The sequence below is a fragment of the Trachypithecus francoisi genome, unplaced genomic scaffold, assembly GCF_009764315.1.
Source record: "Trachypithecus francoisi isolate TF-2019V2 unplaced genomic scaffold, Tfra_2.0 Lachesis_group10, whole genome shotgun sequence".
Taxonomy (NCBI): Eukaryota; Metazoa; Chordata; class Mammalia; order Primates; family Cercopithecidae; genus Trachypithecus; species Trachypithecus francoisi.
The window spans coordinates 114003340-114024724 of NW_022681455.1; the positions used below are offsets into that span (position 1 = coordinate 114003340).

Here is a 21385-nt window from a genome sequence, read left to right on the forward strand (position 1 = left end):
CTCCTCTTTTGGCCATGGGTGAATGTCAGCCCTTCCCAGATGTGGCAGTCACTGTCAGCCACCTGTCACACTCAGCCTCATGTGTGGCCACACAGCACAGCACCACAGTGATTAGATTCACCCTTCGCATGAAGCGTCTGTTTGTTATCAGCCAGAGGGGTCAGGAGATGGGAAGCTGGAAGCCTACCTCCACAGTGATGTTAGAAGATAAATGACACTTAGAGCAATTTGTAATTTCTCAGAAACAAACACTATATAGAAAAAAATGATTTTTAAAAACACCTGGGACCTCTTCATATAGTATGGAAGGAAGAAACAGTGAAGATTATATTTTTTATATTCCATTAAAAATTTATTTTGAGTGTAAAAAACAGTTGATTAGTACAAGGAAGAGTATTTTGTGACCTGGAGCAGTAGGCTGTCCTTTGCTTTGGAATGCCTGTGCCTGGAATATCAGCCTCCACCAACAGTTCCCAGCAGGCTGACTTATTTGGAACAATCGAATAAGGCACCTCTGGTTTGGAGGAGAGAGAAAAAAAGTCAGAATGTGAGAATGGAGAATGGAAATGCCCTGTTGGCAGGAGAATGTGGACTCTGCTTGTATGCAGGGAGCTCTGCCAGGAAGAGAGACTTTCCCCTCCCTGTGAGCGGCGGAAATAAGGGTGCGGATGCAGCAGTGCCCCAGGGCCCTAGGGACCTCAGCACTGGGCTGGAGGACAGATGCCTCCTTTTAATGGGTGCCCCTTGCTAGGCAGAGGAAGTGCCTTGCTCGACACTTGTTTGGAAGCATCTGGAATCATTTTCTTTTTGCTCTTGGCTCTAATTCAGCCTTGGCTACCTTTAGCTCAAACCTTGGGTCCAGATGTCAGTGCCACCTTGGGACTCAGATGGCACCAAGACATCTTTGTAGCGGCCTTCTGCCTCTGTGATCTGCAGGGAAAGGTCATTGTAAAGAGATACTTAGAATTCCTGGATTCAGGAAATAGGAATTCAGATGCCTCATCCAAGCATGGTTCTTTTAAAACATTTATTTTTCTTTGTCACTTGCCACAGCCATACACAGTGATATGGCAGCAAGGGAGAATTATTGGGCTTTGAAAGCTTCTTCAGACCCTCAGCCACTGGGTTATTTCCTCATTTAAGTAGGGACCCGCTTTCTATATGTATATGTTGATGTGTCTGCCTCCTTTAAATGACAGTAGTCTCTGCACTGACTTTCCAGCACTTAGCAGCTGGCTTAACAATTATAATGATGACAATATGGTGACACTAAGTTAATTCTGACTAGCATCTATTTCATTCTACCTATTTGTCACTTTATATACAGTATTTCATTTACTACAATTCTGTGAGAAAATACTGTTATTATCCCTATTTTAACCGGGTAGAAATAGGTTAAGTTAATTGCCACAACTTGTAAGTGACAGGCCTGGTTCTGGCCCCAGTGGTCTGATTTCCGATTCCTTCTCTTTTCCTCTGTGCTAATGAACTGCCTAACTTTACCCCAGCAGTGATTATGGAAAGGGACTTGGAAATGGTGAAAGGAGCCTGGTTTCATGTTCATAAATGACCCTTTAAGGTAGACACACCTAGAGGAGTAGGATTTGTTAAAAGGGCAGAAGAAATTACGGAGTATTTCTGAAGTAGAGAAAAGGACTGGATACACTTCATTTTATGCAGAGAGGTGTTGAAATGTACATATACAAATTATCTCCACAATGCCATTTTTCAGCCAACCAAAATTCCTTCAATTGTATATCTGAAATAAAGACACATAATTTACTTTTTCACTTTCTTTTTTATCCTTTGTAGTATAACATAGAGCATTTAGTTATGTATGTAAATGTGTGTAAAAATTCTTCACTAGTATAGCTAGTAGAAGTTTAAAATTCAAAGTTATGTCCCCTACTTTAACAAAAGAAATAGAGAAACTCAGAAAGAAATTGGCTGGCAGGCATTTAACATCAAGGGAGATTGTCAGTGCCGGACTCGATCCATTTTCGGAGAGTGAAAATTGTGGCTATTACCAGAGAGCTCATTTTAAACTTCTTGTAGCAACTGGTCTGTAGAAAACTGCAGCTATGCCTCGTACACTGCATCACCCCTGCATGGAGCTCACTGTAGATCTGAAACTCTGTCTTCTCCTTGGGGAATTGACTGTATTAGAAGATTCCATGCTAGAGACATTTCTAATGGACAAACAATAAGACTCCAGGGCCTTTTGACAGATGACATCATTAAGCTATTCCACCCCACACTGTGTGTGAAGAGGAGATAGAATGGGCTGTTTCTCAGGCTTCAATGAGTAGATTAGCTCTGCCCTCTAAATTGTTACATCTGTGGAGAGAAATGATGAGGAAAAAGGCATAAGGAAAAAGGAAAGAAACGTACATGAATCAGAGACCAACTACAGTTGTTAAGCCTCCTTATATTCTTTTTGTTTCTGATGGATTTTACAAAATAGTAGCTTTGTTTCCTAAGATGTATTTACAGTATACTATTTAGTTTTTAGCTCACAGCCCAGCTCTTGTGTTAATGTGATTCATGCCTAGCACGTGCTGTGTTCTCAACACATACCCACCCGCCTTAAGGTCTGCAGTGTCCTCATTCAGCAGATCAGATAACCGAGATTCTTTTGGTTAAGAGAATTGGCCAAGGTTGCATGATAAAAGTCAGTCATCACTCAGCTTCTCTACATTTTAGTCTATTTTCTGTCTGTTCCACCATAGAATTATTTAATTCTGGAGGTCAGACACTATGTATATGAAACATATTTTAATACAGAAAAAATCAAGATATATACTTGACATAAAAATTAACACATGTTAATCTTTCCCCACATTTATTTGCCTCAGATCCTTTACTTAAAGAAATCAAATATTAATGTTAATGTCTATGGAGTTCCATAGATTCTCCTTGCCAGTCCTATGTCCTTTCTCTCTGCCCAGAGGCAACCGTATCATGAATTTGATGTGTGTCCAAGCCATGTTTTTATATTTTTATTACATAACATATATTATATGTATTCATAAATACTATATTGTGACATTTTGTTGCTTCTAAAATGTATGTAAATCATATCACTGCATGTGACATTCTGCAGCTTATTTTTCAGGCTCAAAATTCTGTTTCCAACATCTATCCATGTTAATGCCTATACATCTATACTCCATTTACCATTTATTATGTTTATTTCTTTGCCTACTTGTTGACAATTGGGTTACTATAACAGTGCTGCAGTGAATAGAATACTTGTCTCCTTGTGTACATAGGCAAGAGTTTTTGGGTGTATGCAAATAGGGAGTATATCTAGGAGTGGAATTTGTTGCCTCTTCAGGTAGGTACATTTTCAGCCTCATTAGATCTTGCCAAATTACTCTCCAAAGTGATTATACCAATGTGCCCTTCCAGGAGTGTTTGAGGTATCTATTTATGTAGTGGCTAAAACTTAGTGTGGTCTGACTCAAGTTCTTGTTAGTCTGAACATGAAATGATATCTTATTGTAGTTTTAATTTGTATATCCCTTATTAATATTACTTATTACTGTTTCATTCAGGTGTCCTCTTCTGTCAGTTATCTATTATCAATTATTTATTTATAGATGTTATATATTGTGGATACTGGCCCTTTCTTTGTAATGAAGTTTTGGATTTTTTAAAGATATTTTTAGTTTTAATGTCAATGTTATGAATCCTTTTCTTCACTGTATCTGTTTTCTTTCTTTCTTCTTTCTCTTTCTTTCTGTCTTTCTCTCTCTCTCTCCCTTTCTTTGTTTCCTTCTTTTCTTACTTTCGTTTTTTTTTCAGGTTCTTATCCTGTCACCCAGGCTGGAGTGCAGTGGCACAATCACAGCTCACTGCAGACTTCCACCTCCCAGGTTCAAACCATCCTCCCACCTCAGCCACCAAGTAGCTGGGACTATAGGCACACGCCACCACGCCCTGCTAAGTTTTGTAAATTTTGTAGAGATGGGGTTTCATCATGTTGCCCAGGCTGGTCTCAAACTCTTGGGTTCAAGCAATCCACCCACCTCAGCCAGTGCTGGGATTACAAGTGTGAGCCACTGCGGCCAGCCATGTCTGTTTTCTATGTGTGGTTTAGGAAATTCATCCCTGTCCTCCTTTTTGAATAGGTTTCGACTCTTACTTTTCATGCCTTTAATCCAGCTAAGTTTATTTTTTTATCTAAGGCAAGTAAAGTCTGTTTTTTTCATGAAGAAAGCCATTCATCCTATCACCAGTTCTTGCTACTCTTTCCTTTTTTCATGCATTCATATTGCTTCCTCTGGCCGGGCGCGGTGGCTCAAGCCTGTAATCCCAGCACTTTGGGAGGCCGAGACGGGCGGATCACGAGGTCAGGAGATCGAGACCATCCTGGCTAACATAGTGAAACCCCGTCTCTACTAAAAAATACAAAAAACTAGCCGGGCGAGGTGGCAGGCGCCTGTAGTCCCACCTACTCGGGAGGCTGAGGCAGGAGAATGGCGTAAACCCGGGAGGCGGAGCTTGCAGTGAGCTGAGATCCGGCCACTGCACTCCAGCCTGGGCGACAGAGCCAGACTCTGTCTCAAAAAAATAAAAAAATAAAAAAATAAAAAAACATATTGCTTCCTCTGTTATGCTTCAGACTTCATATGTGCCTAGGTAGGTTTCTGAGCTTTCTGTTATATTCCATTTATCTATCTCAGTGTCACTATCCTTACTGTCTTAAAAGCTACAGCTTAATAATAACAATAATAACACTTGTTATATATCAGGCACTGTTCTAAGTCCTTTTGTATGTATTATTTTACATGATCCTCAACAACTTAATTAGGTAGATTATATTATTATCTCTGTTTTACCAATGTGGAAAATGAGGCACAGGGATGATAAATAAGTAGCTCAAATTTGCACACCTAGAAAATAAACACTGGAACTTTACTATGAATATCTACTAGGATTTCTTTTATGTCCTTTAATTAAGGCTTATAATTTTCTTCATAAAGGTCTTAAACGTCCTTTGTCATCTCTCCTAAGTTCCTTTTTGTGAATGGTACCTTTTTGGCATTGCATTTTCTAACTAGATAATAATTTATAGGAACACTATTGAATTTTCTTGTATCAGCTTTCAATCTTGCCACACATCTCTTCATTGGTTCTGTTTGTAGATTTTTACCTGCAAGTTTCCTTTCCAATCCTTATTCTTTGCTGCTTTTTCCTGACTCATTGCATGAGATAGGCTTTTCAATGCAATGCTGAATAGTAGAGGTTATATAAGACATCTCTGTCTTATTCCCCACATTAATCAAAAAGCCTCAAATGTTTCATTTTAAGCATAACATCTCTTATAGATTTTTGGTAAATGCCTATGTCACATTAAGAAAGTTCTAATCATTTCTTATTTGTTATCATTAACACATGCTGAAATGTAATGCAGTTCCTATATCTATTCAGATGATTTATAGCTTTTTTTCCTTACCTGTTAATATAACAATTCAATTAACAGATTCTCTGGTTGTGAATCACTTTTACATTCCTGGGGTGAATCCAACCAACCATAACATACTATTATTCAAGTATGCTATTGATATAATTGCTATCATATTAATTACATTTTTGCATTTGTTGTTTTACATTTTTTATGTTACATTTCCCTGGTTTTGATATCAAGAATACTGCATTCTTATCATGTGAGTTATCCTTACCTCTTTTTTTCATCTTTGGAAAAGATCTTATATAATCATTATATAAAGTAGGATCCATTGCTTAATGATAAAACCATTTAGTCTCAGGATCCTGGTGTGTCTATGGATATTAGGAGATTAATGGAAATGTATGGAAATTGTGACTAATGAATGATTTTCCATAATGACTATTCAGATTTAAATTTTTCTAGACTTTTTAAAATTTTATCAAAGTTTGCAAATGTATTGGTATAAAATTATTCCAAATACTGTCTTATGATTTAAAATGGTAAAAAACATGGAGGAAACTTAAATGCATATTACTAACTGAAAGAAGCCAACCTGAAAAGGCTACATATGTATGATTCCAATTATATGACATTCTGGAAAAGGCAAAACTATGGAGACAGTAAAAAGATTAGTGCTTGCCAGAGATTAGTGGGAGGGATGGATGAATAGGCAGAGCACAGGAGAATTTCTGCCCTATGAGTCTATTCTGTATCACTCACTAGTTACCAAAATAGTTGGTTGATGTTTTTCTTCTTTTATTTCTTGTATTTCTCTGCTTTTTTTGTGGTTATGTTTCTTTTTACTAAATTATGTCTTTCTAATGCTAGAGGTCCGTAGTTTATGATGCTTGGTTTAGCTGAGCATATGATTCTATTTGATGGTTTTTCTCTTTTCTTTCCACTCTTTGAAGATTGACCTCTGGCATTATTGTTGGTGATAAAAATTTTGCTGTTAGTCTGATTATTGTTTCTTTATAAGGAACTTGTCTTTTCTCATTAGTTGCTCTTAAGATTGTGTTTTTATCCTTGATTTTCTTAAATTTTCTCTTTAATGTATCAGAGGATTTGAGCCTTAAATTCTGGAATGTCTCAGCCATTATCTCTTCAAATGTTTCTTCTCTGACATTCTTTCTGTTACCTTCATTAAGAAAACATACGCATGCACACACACACACACCAGTGTGTGTATATTATATATATATATTCTTGTACTATCCTACATGTCTATTTTTATTTTACTTCTTATATATATTTTTCACCTCTTCATCTCTCTCTGTTGCCTCTGCAGTATGTTTCAATTTACACATTCTGATTTTGGCAAGTCTAAAGTTTATTCCATCTATTTACATTTGCAGTTTAATTTTAATGACTACATTTTTCAATTCCAAGATTTATAATTGGTTATGGCCGCTTATTCTTGAGTCTTATCTCACTGTTATGGTTTCATAATCTTTCTTTTATGTATATTATCCTATTCTGTATCTCTTTAAGAATCTTGGGTGCATTTTCTAATCAATTTCAGTTTGCACTATTGATTGTTCCAGAATGAATTCATTACCTGATTGTTTGCAGCTGTTCTTCTGAGCATTTGGAATTTTAAATTATAAATCAATCTGATATAGGGGATGTTTCTCTCTCCTTCTCAGTGCTCACACCTTCTTTTCTAGCATTTTTACATTTGCCTTCAGCCTAGACAGTGACCACTAATCCAGAATTAAATTTGAGCTCCTCCCATGGCGATGCTGGAGAAATCACAGATTCAGTCACTGCATTGACCAGTGGCTTGGCCTCAGGTTTGTCTACATAGCAGTCTCTACTTTAGCACCACCACGTCCACCACCACTGGCACAGTCTGTGTATAAGGTATAGCTTCAGGAACATCACAACTTTGTTCAGCCTTCTTTCAAATGCCAGAGGCTGTCTTAGCAGGGAACATTAGGCCTCATTCCTTGCTTCCTGCAGGATCATTTTGGTTCCTGTTTTTCTTTCTCAAGCTACCTCTACTGGTTTCAGAACCTAGAGCCCAGTAAGTCTGTAGGTTCAGGCCTGTCTATGGTTTCTGTTCTACTTGTGGCTCAGGTGGTGTTTATCTTAGTTTGGAGTAAAGCTATACCTAGTTCTTCATTTTTTCAAAATTGTGCCTTTTTTTCTATGTAAGGGACGTGTTTTAAAGCTTCAACTCGTTGATTTATAGTCAGCCCTTGTAACTACTTTTTATAGTGTTTTATGTATTATCACATGAACACTTACAAAAGGATAGTAAAATGTGTTTTCAGTTGGCATAAGAGAGCAGAGTTCTTTTAACTTTTACTTTAGATTCAGGGGTGTATGTGCAGGTTTATTATATAGGAAAATTATGTGTCAGGGGGGTTTGGTGCACAGATTATTTTGTCACCCAGGTAATAAGGTAATATCCAATAGGTATTTTTTAAAATCTTCTCTCCCCTTCCACTCTCCACCTCAAGTAGGTTCCAGAATCTTTTGTTCCCTTCTCTGTGTCCATGTGTACTTAATGATTAGCTCCCATTTATATGTGGTATTTGGTTTTCTGTTCCTACATTTTTTATCTTTGCCTTAATAGTGAAAAATCTATAAAAGAAATTCACATGCATATCAAAACAGTGAGCTATCATCTCACCCTAGTTATAATGTCTATTATTAAAAGGACCAAAAATAACAAATACTGGCAATAATGCTGAGAAAAGTGAACTTCTATCCACTGTTAGCAGGAATATAAATTAGTACAACTACTATTGAAAATAATATGGAGACTGCTCAAAAAACTAAAAATAGAACTCTCCTATGATCCAGCAACCCCACTACTGGATACTTATCCACAAGGAAGGAGATCAGTGTTGCAGAGATGGCTGCACCCACATGCTTACCGCAGCACTGCTTACAAAAGCCAAGATGTGGAACCAACCTAAGTGTCCATCAACAGATGAATGGATAAAGAAAATGTGATATATAGACACAGTATAGTACTATTCAGGCATTTAAAAAAATGAGATCCTGTTATTTCCAGCAGCATAGATGAGCTTGGAGGATATTACATTAAGTGAAATAAGTCAGGCACACAAAGATAAATACCACATGTTCTCACTCATATGTGGGAGCTAAAAATCAAATTGAGATCATAGCCGGGCGCGGTGGCTCACGCCTGTAATCCCAGCACTTTGGGAGGCCGAGGCGGGCAGATCACGAGGTCAGGAGATAGAGACCATCCTAGCTAACATGGTGAAACCCTGTCTCTACTAAAAATACAAAAAAATTAGCCAAGCATGGTGATGGATGTCTGTGGTCCTAGCTACTTGGGAGGCTGAGGCAGGAGAATGGCGTGAACCTGGGAGGCAGAGGTTGCAGTGAGCTGAGATCGTGCCACTGCACTCCAGCCTGGGCAACAGAGCAAGACTCTGTCTCAAAAAAAAAAAAAAAAAAAAGATCATAGAAGTAGAGAGTAAAATTGTGGCCACAGAGACTAAGAAGGGTAGAGGGGAGGTGGGGAAAGGAGAGGTTGGTTAACAGATACAAAATTACAGCTAGGTAAGAGGAATAGTTCTAGTGTTCTGTAGCACTGTGGGGTGACTGGTTAACAATATTTCATTTATATTTTCAAATAACTAGAACATAAATGTTCTCACACAAAGAATGATAAATGTTTGAGGAGCTTGATATGCTAATTGCCCTGATTTGATCATTACACATTGTATGCATGTATCAAAGTATCACTCTGTACCCCATAATATGCACAATTATTGCATGTCAAATAAAAATGAAAATACATCATTTAAAAGAGAAACTGACAGGAATAAGGGAATAAGAAGAGAAGAAAATTCTAGTTTATCTTGGTGGACATCTATCCTTTTGCCACATAAAAGTCATGGTCATTCCAAAATGGATTGGGTTTTTCATGAGCCATCTGGAGTAACCCATTTAGTGCCAAAGAGGGTAACAGTGATAACAGTAATAATAGTATTGAGACTTCCAGAAGCAAAGGTTTGTGCTTAACAGAGAGCTGTAAGCCCCTCACCCCCACCCCCAACCCCACCTGAGACCTTTTTCATTTTGCCAAAGCTAAATGTAAAACCCAAAAGATAGATTCCAGCAGTTTATATATTGATTAGAAGCCACAGTGAGAGAAGGAAAGCTGTTGATGGAGTGTTACTTCACATGGTGGGTCAGCACCTTCCTTGAATTTAGAATGAAAGCTCTACTGATTGCATATGATTCATATGAGAATAGTATGAAGCCAAAATTAAAGGAGGGAGTTTGGTTTCCTTGTCACTAAGGGCTGTCCAGAAAACAACAAAAGGAAAATACCTTGGTCTCCTGCATGCCTTGTAAGCTTGTCCATCTTCATTTCGTCTGTCTCAGCTCTTAACTAGTTTTTAAAAATTATTTTTTCTAACTAAATTATACAGCTAGCACCTGTCATTACAAAGGAAATTAAGGTAAAGCTTCCTTTTATGGATCTAATGTGGGGGTTTTTTCTTTAAATCCCACCTTCTCTCCCCCATAAAATTTATGTTTCTTCCTCATTACCAGCATCATCATCAACCCAATTTATGTCACTTTTAAGAGATGGCTGTCATTGAGTCATCATCAGCTAAAGCATTTACTCTCCCTGTTTTGTACACTGATAGTATATAATCATATTCAACATTAACTCAGTAAAAAATCAAATAAGTGTTTTTACATAATGAACAAAAACAAGAAGTAGTACATTAAGTAGCTTAGTATAGAGGTTTATTAATGATATTAAATCCCCAACACAAATCCTTCTAGGTTATATGATGTTTATCAGGGATAAAATGATATATTCTCCCTCTGTTTCATTTTCTCTTCCCTGTCACAAACAAAAGTACAGAGACTGAAGAAGTGTATGCGACATGATAGAACTCTATGTAGGATAGCACCTGGAATGTGTCTTCTTTTAATGTCAGTTGCAGTGAAATTGCATGCAACAATAAGTTTCATGCTTTGGAGGAAAAAAAAATCTCCCTCTGGGGTGTTAGGACATTGAATTGGGATGCATGTCAGAGGGAAGAGCAACATTGTCTCAGGGCAGATATGATCATGTGCCAGGTACAGTTGCCTTACATATGGTAGTCATTCAACAAACAGTTGTTCAGTGTATGAGTATACTGTACCATCAAAGGTGAGGATGTTGTTTTCAGACATAGCTGAAATTATCCTGGTTCTTCATGTACTAATTCTAGGCAAGTTATTTAACCTTTCTGAGCCTTTGGTTCCTTCTCTTTAAATGGAACTAATAATAGCATTTAGGAGATTAAATATGTGAATGTATGTAAAAAGTACCTGTTGAAAAAAATAAACATTCAACAAATGGTAGCTTTGATTATTAATGTTGACAGACAAAAAGAGCCAAGTGAAATGGCTTGTGAAAAGACATCACTTTTTGTGACACTACATTTGAAGATCTTTTATTTTTCTCAGATAAGTAAAAGGACAAAAGGGACATTCAGAGAGGCCTTAAGGTTTAGAACAAACTGATCCACATAGTACAGATCTCTGTGAAATGGGAGTTCTAATGCTGTCTTTTCCATACTCTTGACTTGTTTCTCTTAATTTTTGACAGTGAAGCCATCTTATAAAATATAAAACATCTGTATTGATGAATGCACATATGTCCTTCCATAACAAAGAAAATGGGTTTATTAGGAAATCATTTACTATTTAGAAACTTTAGGCTCATTAACTTTCTGATTTTCTATCTTCTTGTAGCTTACTTGTTTGTAAAGATGCTTCCTAGCACTGTGTAATCGTGCCTGCGTGCTCAGGAGCTCTCCTGTTTCCTTTTATTTAACCATCTTTCCTTTCATTTTAACCATCATGCCTTGCATTTGATCTGACACCTTTCATTGAGTCTTGGGAAGATGATGACTCTCAAAAGATGATGGTCTTTGTTCAAGGATGCTAAGCTAGTAACCTAAAAGATTATTGGTACATATTACTTGAAAGCAACGTGAATTAGATATACTTGCCTCCCTAATAATCAAAGTCAGTTAGCCTCATAATTCTTACAGACTATTTGTTCAACAAATAGAGAAATCAAGCAGTAGAACAATTGCTTGACCAAAAGGGACTTTCAGCACATCAGTGATCAAGGGCTTTCTATTCAATCTGTCATTCCAAACTCTTTCCCTCTAAGAACAAGGAGAAAAGCTGGACAAAATGAGAAAATCATGAGCCTGAGAAACCAGGGAGCAACAAAGCTAGTGACAACACAAAAGGAAAGAAAATCAAGAGATGTATGCCCAGCATTTGGGATTACTTTTCCTATATGCCTCCAGAAGACACTGAAAAGTTAAAAGTAGCTTTCTGAAGACCTACCTGTCCAGGGAGATAAAAATTGGAGCCAGGTCAGGCTAGGGACATAAAAATTAGAAGAAGATGGGCTCTGGTAAAACGTCTGGACTTTTGGTTGGGACTCTGAAAGGATGCATACTAGGAACAAGGATAAACTAGAACAGACCCTCAATTCAAATCATGTCAATCTCCACCTGAAAGATGGAAATTCTAGTTCCCCCCAGAGCTTTCCCAGAAGCAAACGTATATCATCACGGGAAGAAGAAAACTATTCTAGGCCTCAAAATACCTCTACAATTTGTGTATACAATATCCAATAGTTAATCTTAAAATAACCAGGCATATAAGGAGACAAGACAACTTAGTAGAAAACTGAAATATGCTCAATAAGTTCAATGAAATAAAAGTAAATTTTAGAAATTTGATGGAGTTCTGGAGACTATAAAAAAGAACAAATGAGAGTTGTAGACCCGAAAAATACAATCGAAATTAAGGCTCAACAGATGAATTTAACTGTATATTAGATCCAGATGAATAGAGGCTTGTTGAAGTCAAAGATAGGTCTGAAGAAACTACCAAAAATGAAACATGCAGAGATAAAAGGATGAGAAATACAGAATAGATGATAAAGCAAACAAACATGGGGGGTGTGGTTACTGGAGTACCAGAGAAAGGAGAGATGAGGAAGAATAGATAAAGGCTGAGACCAAGCTATCAAAATGCATTATGAAAACCAGGCAAGATAAAACCACAAAACCACATCTAGGCACATTCTTGTAAAGATGCTGAAGATCAAAGAGTAAATCTTAAAGCATCAGGGGAAAAAAGGTGTTTACCTTAAAAGGAATAATATCAAACTGAGAGCTGATTTCACAGACACTGCTGAGGGCAGGATACCATTATGAAAACAAATGAACTACAAAAAAGTCTTCACACTGAAAGGTACAATTCTACCCCCCTTCTCCCCCAATTCTCAGAATATGGCCAGAAAAAGGGAAGGTTCTTCTGTGGACAATTTGACCAGCCACAAGGAAAGGCAGAAAGGCAGAAATAAACTGTTAGTTGGGCATCTAAAATGTCTAGTGGCCTGTGGTGGACTGGCACCCAAGCACACAGTGGCTTTAGTCTCTCTCTCTCTCTCTCTCTCTCTCTCCCCGCCCCCTTCCTACCTTCTTCCTTCCTTCTTTCCTTCCTTCCTTCCTTTTCTTTCTTTATTTCCTTCTTACCTTCGTCCCTTCTTCCCTTCCTCCCTTCCTCCCTTTCTTTCTTTCTCTCTTTTTCTCTCTCTCTGTCCTTCCTTCCCTCCCTCCCTCCCTCCCTCTCTCTCTCTCTTTCTTTTTCTTTCTTTCTTTCTTCTCTTTCTTTCTTTTTCTTTCTTTCTTTCTTTCTTTCTTTCTTTCTTCTCTCTCTCTCTCTCTCTCTCTCTCTCTCTCTTTCTTTTTCTTTCTTTCTCTTTCTTTTTCTTTCCTTTCTAGATGAGATCTCACTATGTTGCCCAGGCTGGTCTTGAGCTCCTGGGCTCAAGTGATCCTCCCACCTTGGCTTCCCAAAGTGCTGGAATTACAGGCATGAGCACTGCACCCAGCCTTAGTGCTTTACTCTTAAACATAAGTACTTAACCAGGCTCCACCAGGAAAGCCTGTAATGCAGAAGAAAGAAACCAAAAACATAAAAATGAGAACTTGGAGAAAACAAATACAATGCAAGAAGAAGAAAGTTTAAAATAAAACAAAATGATAATTAAAAATCTCAGGAAAGTAAAGATGACTTTGTAACCATGAACAAGAGCAGACTGATATTTTTAAAAGAACAAAAACAAAAGTTTGCTTATAGATACTAAAAATATAAGCCAGATATTTAAAATCTGATAGAATATCTGGAAAATAAAATTGAGGAATAATCAGAAAGTAGAAAAAGAAGAAAAAGATTAGAGAAGGAAGAGAAAATTAGACAGTTTGTTCAGGAGTTCTAAGACCCAATATGTGCTGCAAAAAAAGAGCAGGTTCTTAAATGCAGATGAAAAAGTTACCCAAGAAATAATTGAAGGAGTGTTTTTAGAACAGAGGAAAGTAATTTAAGGAGAAGGTTCATCAAATATGCTGCCTGGTGGATGGAAACAGGCCCATGTCAAGGCACACCGTAACTAAGTTCCAGAACACTGGACACAAAGAGAAGGCTGCAGGAACTTCCAGATTAAAAAAAAAAAAAAATCATGCTCAAAACCAAAAAATATATGAACCGAGTGGCATTAGACTTCTTGACAGAAACACTAGAGAAAAAAAAATTACTTTCTGAAGGAAAATAAATCCTAATCTTAAATTCATCATCTAGCCAAAAGACTAAGAAAATCTGGGGATGAAATACATTTCAGATATAAAAAATCTCAAAAAATTTACATTCCACATACTTTTTGTCAGGAGGCCACTGAAGAGTGCTGCACCACAGTTAGGAAGGCGTGGATTCAGCAAACAGGGGCTCAGACACAGGAGAGAATGCCGAGGGATGCACAGGATGATGCTGCCTGCCGGTCCTAGGATGCCAGCCACATCGCAGGCCCAGAGGGCAGCCTGCCCAGATGGGAGTTGGAGAACAGGCAGCTCCAGGAGAGATTTGTCTCCAAGAAGATGGAGCCTGTGTAGAAGATGTTTCTGAAAGTACTGAGCGGCAATTTGCCTCTTTGGTTGAGGGGATGAGTTTGTGATGAATGTGATGTCCATGATAGATACATGGAAACCACATGAAAACAATTCCTGGAAACATGAACGTTGTATAAGAAAGGAAACATCATCATAGGCCATTTTTTTTATAGCTCAGCTGAGTTTAGTATTTGCACACTCATGATGGTACAAATGCAAGTATCTATCTCACCAAAAATAAATGTTAACTATATTGGGATGATGAAGAGAAGAAAGTAAAAGAGAGAGAAAGAGAGACACGGAGAGAGGGCAAGAAAAAAGCTATTAATATTACCATGGGGAGAAATAAATGAATACTGTGCAAACTGAAAACTTAAGAAGTAGCAGTAGGGTTCTTAGCAATATAGAGGCAAATCCATAAAGCAAAGGCTAAAAGAATTGACAGTGTTTGACTGTGTTAATGGTCAAGGATTTGCACCATGGGGAAGATGGGAGAGTGGAGTCCAAGGACTGCTGCTTTTCACAATATGCCTTTTCCAGAACCTTTTGAAATTGTGTATATGTATACCTTTGATGCAAATTTTAAAAATTTAAATCACAGTGCAGAACAGTCTGTAGAGTATTGTAGCATTTACGTAAGGAAAAACATGTATGCAAATATTGATCATAAAGTATATCTGGAAAGATCCTCAGAAAACTCTTAACAATGGCTGCCTCTGGGGATGGTAACTAGTGACCATGCACCGGCAGAAGAGAGACTCTTCACCCTTTAAATCCATTTGAATATTACACTGTCTACATGTATTATTTATTTTTTTAAAAGCTTCTAAGAAACAAACTGGGAATGAGACTGCAGCAAGAGAGCAAAGTTAAAATTAAATGAGCTCTAAAAAGAGTGACCATATCCTTTTAATATGAGTTATTATATGTCCTTATTACACAAGTAACATTATAGAACAAATAGAAGTTAAAGATAACAAAAAAAAATCACTCGTCATCCCATCATGCAAATAACCACTATTAAATTTTGGTGTGTATCTTCTGAATTTTTTACGGTATGTGTGGTGTGTCTGTATTCCTACTCCCTCCCATGGGATAATACTATTTTGTTACCAGCTATTTTCACTCAACAGTATATTGTAGTCACCTAATATGAATTATTAAGGAATATTCGTCTACAGATCATTTTTACTGGCTAATTTTATTGTATCATTTGGCTCTACCACAGTTGATTTAACTAATCCCCTACTGATAGATTGTTTCCAGTTTTTTACTACTATAAGCAATGCTTGTGTCTCAATTTTGCTGACATCTATAACTGTTTTCATTGACTAAATTTCTAGAAATGCAGTTGCTGGGTCAAATGACATGTGTGTAACTAAGTCTTGATACATATTGTGAATTCTCTCCCAGAGAATTTGTACAATTTATATCCTACCCCCAGCACTGTTTAAAAATTTCACTCCTAGATTCTTGCTAACATTTTTGTGGATTTTTTTGGCCAAGTCTGACAGATGAAAACATATTTTATTGTTATTTAAGTTTGTGTTTATTTGACTTACTGGTGAGGCTGGACACCTTCCATATATTTACTGACCAACAAATAAATACTACTTTTGAGCCCTTTTTCTATGCCTGGTACTAAGGGGAGAGATAGAGGGTAAATAAAATGGTTTCCTTCTTCAGAGAGTTTATAATCTCATAAAAGAAACAAATATACAAACAGTATGGCTGGGTTATAATGTGAAGCACAGAGGAGGAAGTGATTCATTCTCCTGTCAAATTGAAGTTTTTCATGGGTCGGAACATTTGAGTGAAGACTTGAAGGCTGAGGAGAAGAAAAACAGAGAGATGGGGATACGCTTTCTGAGAGCAGCATATTTAAATGCAGATGACACTTCAAACACTTGGGAAAGGTAAATGACCTGGTGTCCTGGAAACTAAGCCTAGAAAATGCAGTGGGGCCCTCTGACGAAGATTTGGGAGTAGATCCTCCAGGCCAGAAGCTCCTCTGGTACTCCAGTCTGGATTATGGGCCGCCGTGTTTGCAGAGAGTCTGGGTGACTTCTCAAACGGCAGTGACAGCCTGCCTCCTACCAAGATTCACACAAAATGATGGATTCCCCAGATATAAAAAGTGAGTCCGCATATGGATCAAACAGAAAAAAGTGGGGTCCCTGAATTCTGGAACTTGTATGTAAAGTTGTGGCGGGGGGAGTGTGTGTATGTGCATTTTTTGATGACGGGGTTCCATGGCTTTCTCAAAGAGGATAAAAAGACTCATTGCCTCTCATCCAGACATTGGAGAGCTGTGCAGAATGCCCAGCAGGAGAGCAGCAGGATCAGATCACTGAAAGATAAACCTGTTGAAGCAGGATATTTCCCTGACCCCTTCACGGGACTCGCAAAGGGAGTGTCTCCTTTATTCAGCCGGCTGCTCTCAACACCTTGCGGGAGGGAGCGTGCGAATGAGGTGGGAACTGGAGTGCATGAGTGGGGAAACCAGCCAACCGTGTCGGCACCAGCAAGATCAAACTCTACTCACTTGGACCCGCTGCGCCCCACCCCTCACAGGTGGGAGTGCGCAGGTGAATGGGTGCAGGAGCCAGAGTGAGCACTCCTGGGTGTCAGCAGGAGCAAACTACATGCAAGCCCTGTGGCAGCATCTTGGGGGTGGGAGGTCGGGTGGGGGGCGGGGGGGCAGTGCCTGAAATCCCTGAAGCCCCAGAGGGTGTGTTACAGTGCTGTTTTAGTTCTGCTGTCTGCTGTGGACACATTAGGTGTCTGTGCCAACCAGGGCAAAGGGCCAGCATGACAGCCTTTTGTATCTGCACTCAGGGATCCCAAGCTCTTGTCCTGCAGCCAGGAAAAATGAGGCCACATGAACAAATTTAAGGATGGTAAATGTGGAGATTTAATTGCCGATGAAAGTGGCTCTCAGGGGGAGAGGGAGCTGAAAAGGAGATGAGGCAGGTAGGTGATCTTCCCCTGAAGTCCGGCCATCTGCAGCCGGATTCTTCTCCAGAGTTATTCCATCAAGCTGTCCTCTCTGTAATCCCCAACATGCAGCTGCTTCTCCTCTCTGCCAGCTGAGTCTGGAGTCTTTATAGGCACAGGCTGGGGCATGGGGTGGGGCGATGGGTGGTTAAGGGAAAGGCAACATTCAACTGGGAAAACAGGGATATAAGTTCTCACTTTGGGCCATGGGTTCAGGCTTTTCAGCTGAAAGGTAGAATTTCACCAGGGACCCACCCTTTTCTACCTAGATTCCTCTGCCCTCAGTCCCTATCACTGTCAGTCATGTAGACTGGGGAGGGTGCCAGCAGGAAGAAGAACTGAATGGGAAGTTTGGAAAATAACGTTAGTAGCAATCACCACTGACGGAGCATGTAATCTATGATAGACGAGGTGCTAGCCGCTTAGCACCCTTTTATTTTATCTTCAGGTTAACATTTAACATAAAAGGAAACCAAAATCTAGATTTTAAAATTAGTGCAAGGTCACTTGGCTATGAATGGCACAGTCCGTAGTTGACTACCAGGTCATGAGACTCTCAAGCCCACACTTCTGATTGTGACCTTAAATTGCCTCCCGTGTAAAGCTTTACACCATTTCTTCTGCATCTCATCTCCTCATTTTCAGTTAACTGTCTTAAGCAGCAAAATGTCTCACTTCAGGGAAAATAACTGTTATGACAAGAGACCCCATTTAGAAGACAAAAAGGAGAAAGGGACTGTAATCCCACCACTTCGGGAGGTTGAGACGGGCAGTTCGCTTGAGGTCAGGAGTTAGAGACCAGCCTGGCCAACATGATGAAACCCCGTCCCTACAAAAAAATATATAAAAATAAGCCAGGCATGGTGGCACATGCCTGTAATCCCAGCTGCTCAGAGGTTGTGGTGAGCCAAGATCGCGCCACTGCACTCTAGCCTGGGTGACAGAGTGAGTGAGACTTCATCTCAGAAGAAATTTTTTTTTAAAAAAAGAAAGGCCTTGGTGACCCTTCATTGTTCTTGTTCCACAAAGTATTGGTCATCTGCTGAGATAATAGTGTAACTCCAAAGAAATCCCTCACTCTGCACATTGCTTCCTATTGTTATTTGGTCTCTTTATTTCAAGGAAGGAGATTCTTGCAGATTTCAATTGGCAAATGAGTTATTTGGAAGAAAAGCGCACAGTGCTATTTTCTTCAGGCTTCCTAGTTATTAGCACTACAGAAAGCAAGTCTGTGTGAGCACAGCCACACCCCCGGTGATTGTTGAGGTGACATGTGCAAACAATGGTATTCACTTCTCCCTTTTGTGGCAAATATTAAACACACAATAAGGAAACCTATAAAAGCCCTGGCTGCTTTACCTTGGGAGCTGAGCACTGCATAAGTGTGCTGCTGCCGTGTTGTCAAATAAAAAGCAAATGTTATCTTTAGATATGTGAAACCTCAGAGGGGAGGGCTTAACACTCATCACTGGTGGTCACAGAATTCTGAATTGCAAAAGATCATTAATTTTCCGTCTTTCGCACAGTCATATTCCTTGCAGGCACACACATACCTCCTGTACGTGTTGTTTACGAGCTGCTCAAACGACTCTGGCTTTCTAGCCCCACATTATAGAAAAAGCAAAGGCAGGTATGGCTGACATTTTCATGGAAAGCTTAGGAAGGCTAATTTTTTTTTTTATCATCCTTGGAACAAATAGTTGGAACCCTGTATAGGTTTCTCTTGCTGGGTAGCAAATTACCACAAACACAGCAGCTTAAGGCAATACTAACTTACGATCTCAGTTTCCGTGGGTAAGGGGTCCAGCCATGGTCAGGCTGGATTCTCTCCTTAGGATCTCAAGAGGCTGAGATCAAGGTTAGCCAAGCTCCATTCCTTTTGGATGTCTTGGTGGGGAAAAGACCCACTACTGGGCCCCCCAGGTCATTGGCGGAACTTTTTTCCTTGCAGTTGAATGACTGAGTCCCTCAGTTTTTTTGGTGGCCCTCAGGGACTGCTCTCAGCTACTTTGGAGTTCCTTGCCATGTGGCCCCTCCCTTAGGCCCTCTGTGCTTGGAATCTTTTCACCAGGAAGAGTATGGTCTGGTTAAGTCACGACCGCTGAGGATAATCTCCCTATCTTAAAGTCAACTGATGCCAGGCGTGGTGGCTCATGCCTGTAATCCCAGCACTTTGGGAGGCCGAGACAGGGGGATCATAAGGTCAGGAGATGAAGACCATCCTGGCTAACACGGTGAAACCCTGTCTCTACTAAAAATACAAAAAATTAGCTCGGCGTGGTGGTGGGCGCCTGTAGTCCCAGCTACTTGGGAGGCTGAGGCAGGAGAATGGCTTGAACCCAGGAGGCGGAGGTTGCAGTGAGCCAAGATCGCACCACTCCACTCCAGCCTGGGCGACAGAGTGAGACTCTATCTCAGGAAAAAAAAAAAAAAAGGTCAGCTGATTTGGGACCTTACCTATATGTGCTAAATCCTTCACAGCAATACCTGGATTTCTGTTTGACTAAGTAACTGAGGGAAGATAATCGTGCTCCAAGAGGTGGAGATCCTGGAGGCCAGCTTAGAATTCTGCCTATCACAGCCCCACAGCGTCTCCTTTTCTGGCAAGAGTCTTGTATGTTAAATGCTTCCTTAGCATCCATCTTTGTTTTCTGTTTTGTTATTTTTTTTTTTTTATTTTTTTTTAGTAAATACTATTGAACTCATGATTGTATGTCACGTGGGGCATTTCAGATTTGGGGAAAATGATGACAATAGTTTTCATTCTTGAGGACTTGCTTTGTGCCCAACACTGTGCTGAGATTTTACCTGCACTCTCACTCATCCATCCCCACAGCTCTATACAGAAGGTACAGTCAATATCCTGAGCTACAGATGAGAAACCTGAGACCAGGCATACATGGTTAGGAGACATCCCCAAAGTTCCACATCTGGAAAGCAGCAGAGGAGGGACTCAAATTTGCATCCCTTTGCTTCAGCGCCCTCCCTCCCACCCTATTTCCATCAGCTACTATTTTGCCCTATTGTGGTTCTGAAAGAGTTATGAAATGCCCTCCACAACTGTGATGATTATCATTCATCCTTTCCTTTTTTAGTCAATTTTCCATTTAATAACAGAAAATGTCACGCTGACCAAGCCCTCCCTAAAAGCAAAGGATAGCCCTAAAAGTCAACCACCAGAGAGACACAAGGATGATAGAGTAGTTTCGAGGCTGACTCATGTAAGGTAAGAGCAGTCCAGTGCCTTAGCATCTGGCATTTTAATGTGTCTTGGTCTTGGATTCTATAATATATTTTCCTGTCTGGTTTTATGCCAAGCATTGATTAATAGCTTCATCAGAAAACTCACCAATTCAGGCCTGAAGAACAACTTCAGGTCTTTCCAGAAGAGCCAACCTATGTCAGCAGGAAACAGAAGAGAAATGGTACACATCCATTGAAAACTAATGTCCCCTGACTTGAAAGACCACTTATGCTGATGACACTCTCACTTTATCGTGAGCAGAGGTTTGGCCTGTGCTACCAGCTAGAGGAGGAAAACAAATTATTGGAATAGGCAAGATGACATTGATGATACTCTCTCTCTCTGCAAGGCATTTTGCTTTTTGATGAAAAGACAAAAATGGCATTATCTCACATAAATGGCATTATGTTTTCATTGTAAGCTGAGTCACATAAATGAGCACAGCTATGTAGGATGCTAACAGGCCACCAATTTGGGAAGAAGGGTCAACACAGTGAGATCTTCTTGCCCAGAACTTTCTTAGTTTCTCTCTAGCTGCCCCTCCATTTGTCCTAAAAGCAGATGGGTGTGAACTCTAACCCTGCAGTTCCCATAGGATCTGAAAGGCAATTCCCATAGGATCTGTGTTCTGATGGAGTAAGCTCTTCACCTTTCAAAATATGAGATCTGGGAGAGTTGGGGGACGATCTGAGGATGTGGCAGTAAAGTGAACCAACAAGGAAA

At 39.4% G+C, this 21385-nt stretch overlaps 1 protein-coding gene across 1 annotated transcript in view; it reads left to right on the plus strand.

Annotated features, from left to right (window-relative positions):
• HYDIN (HYDIN axonemal central pair apparatus protein) overlaps positions 1-21385 on the plus strand; it is a 388294-nt gene that overhangs the window by 136752 nt on the left and 230157 nt on the right.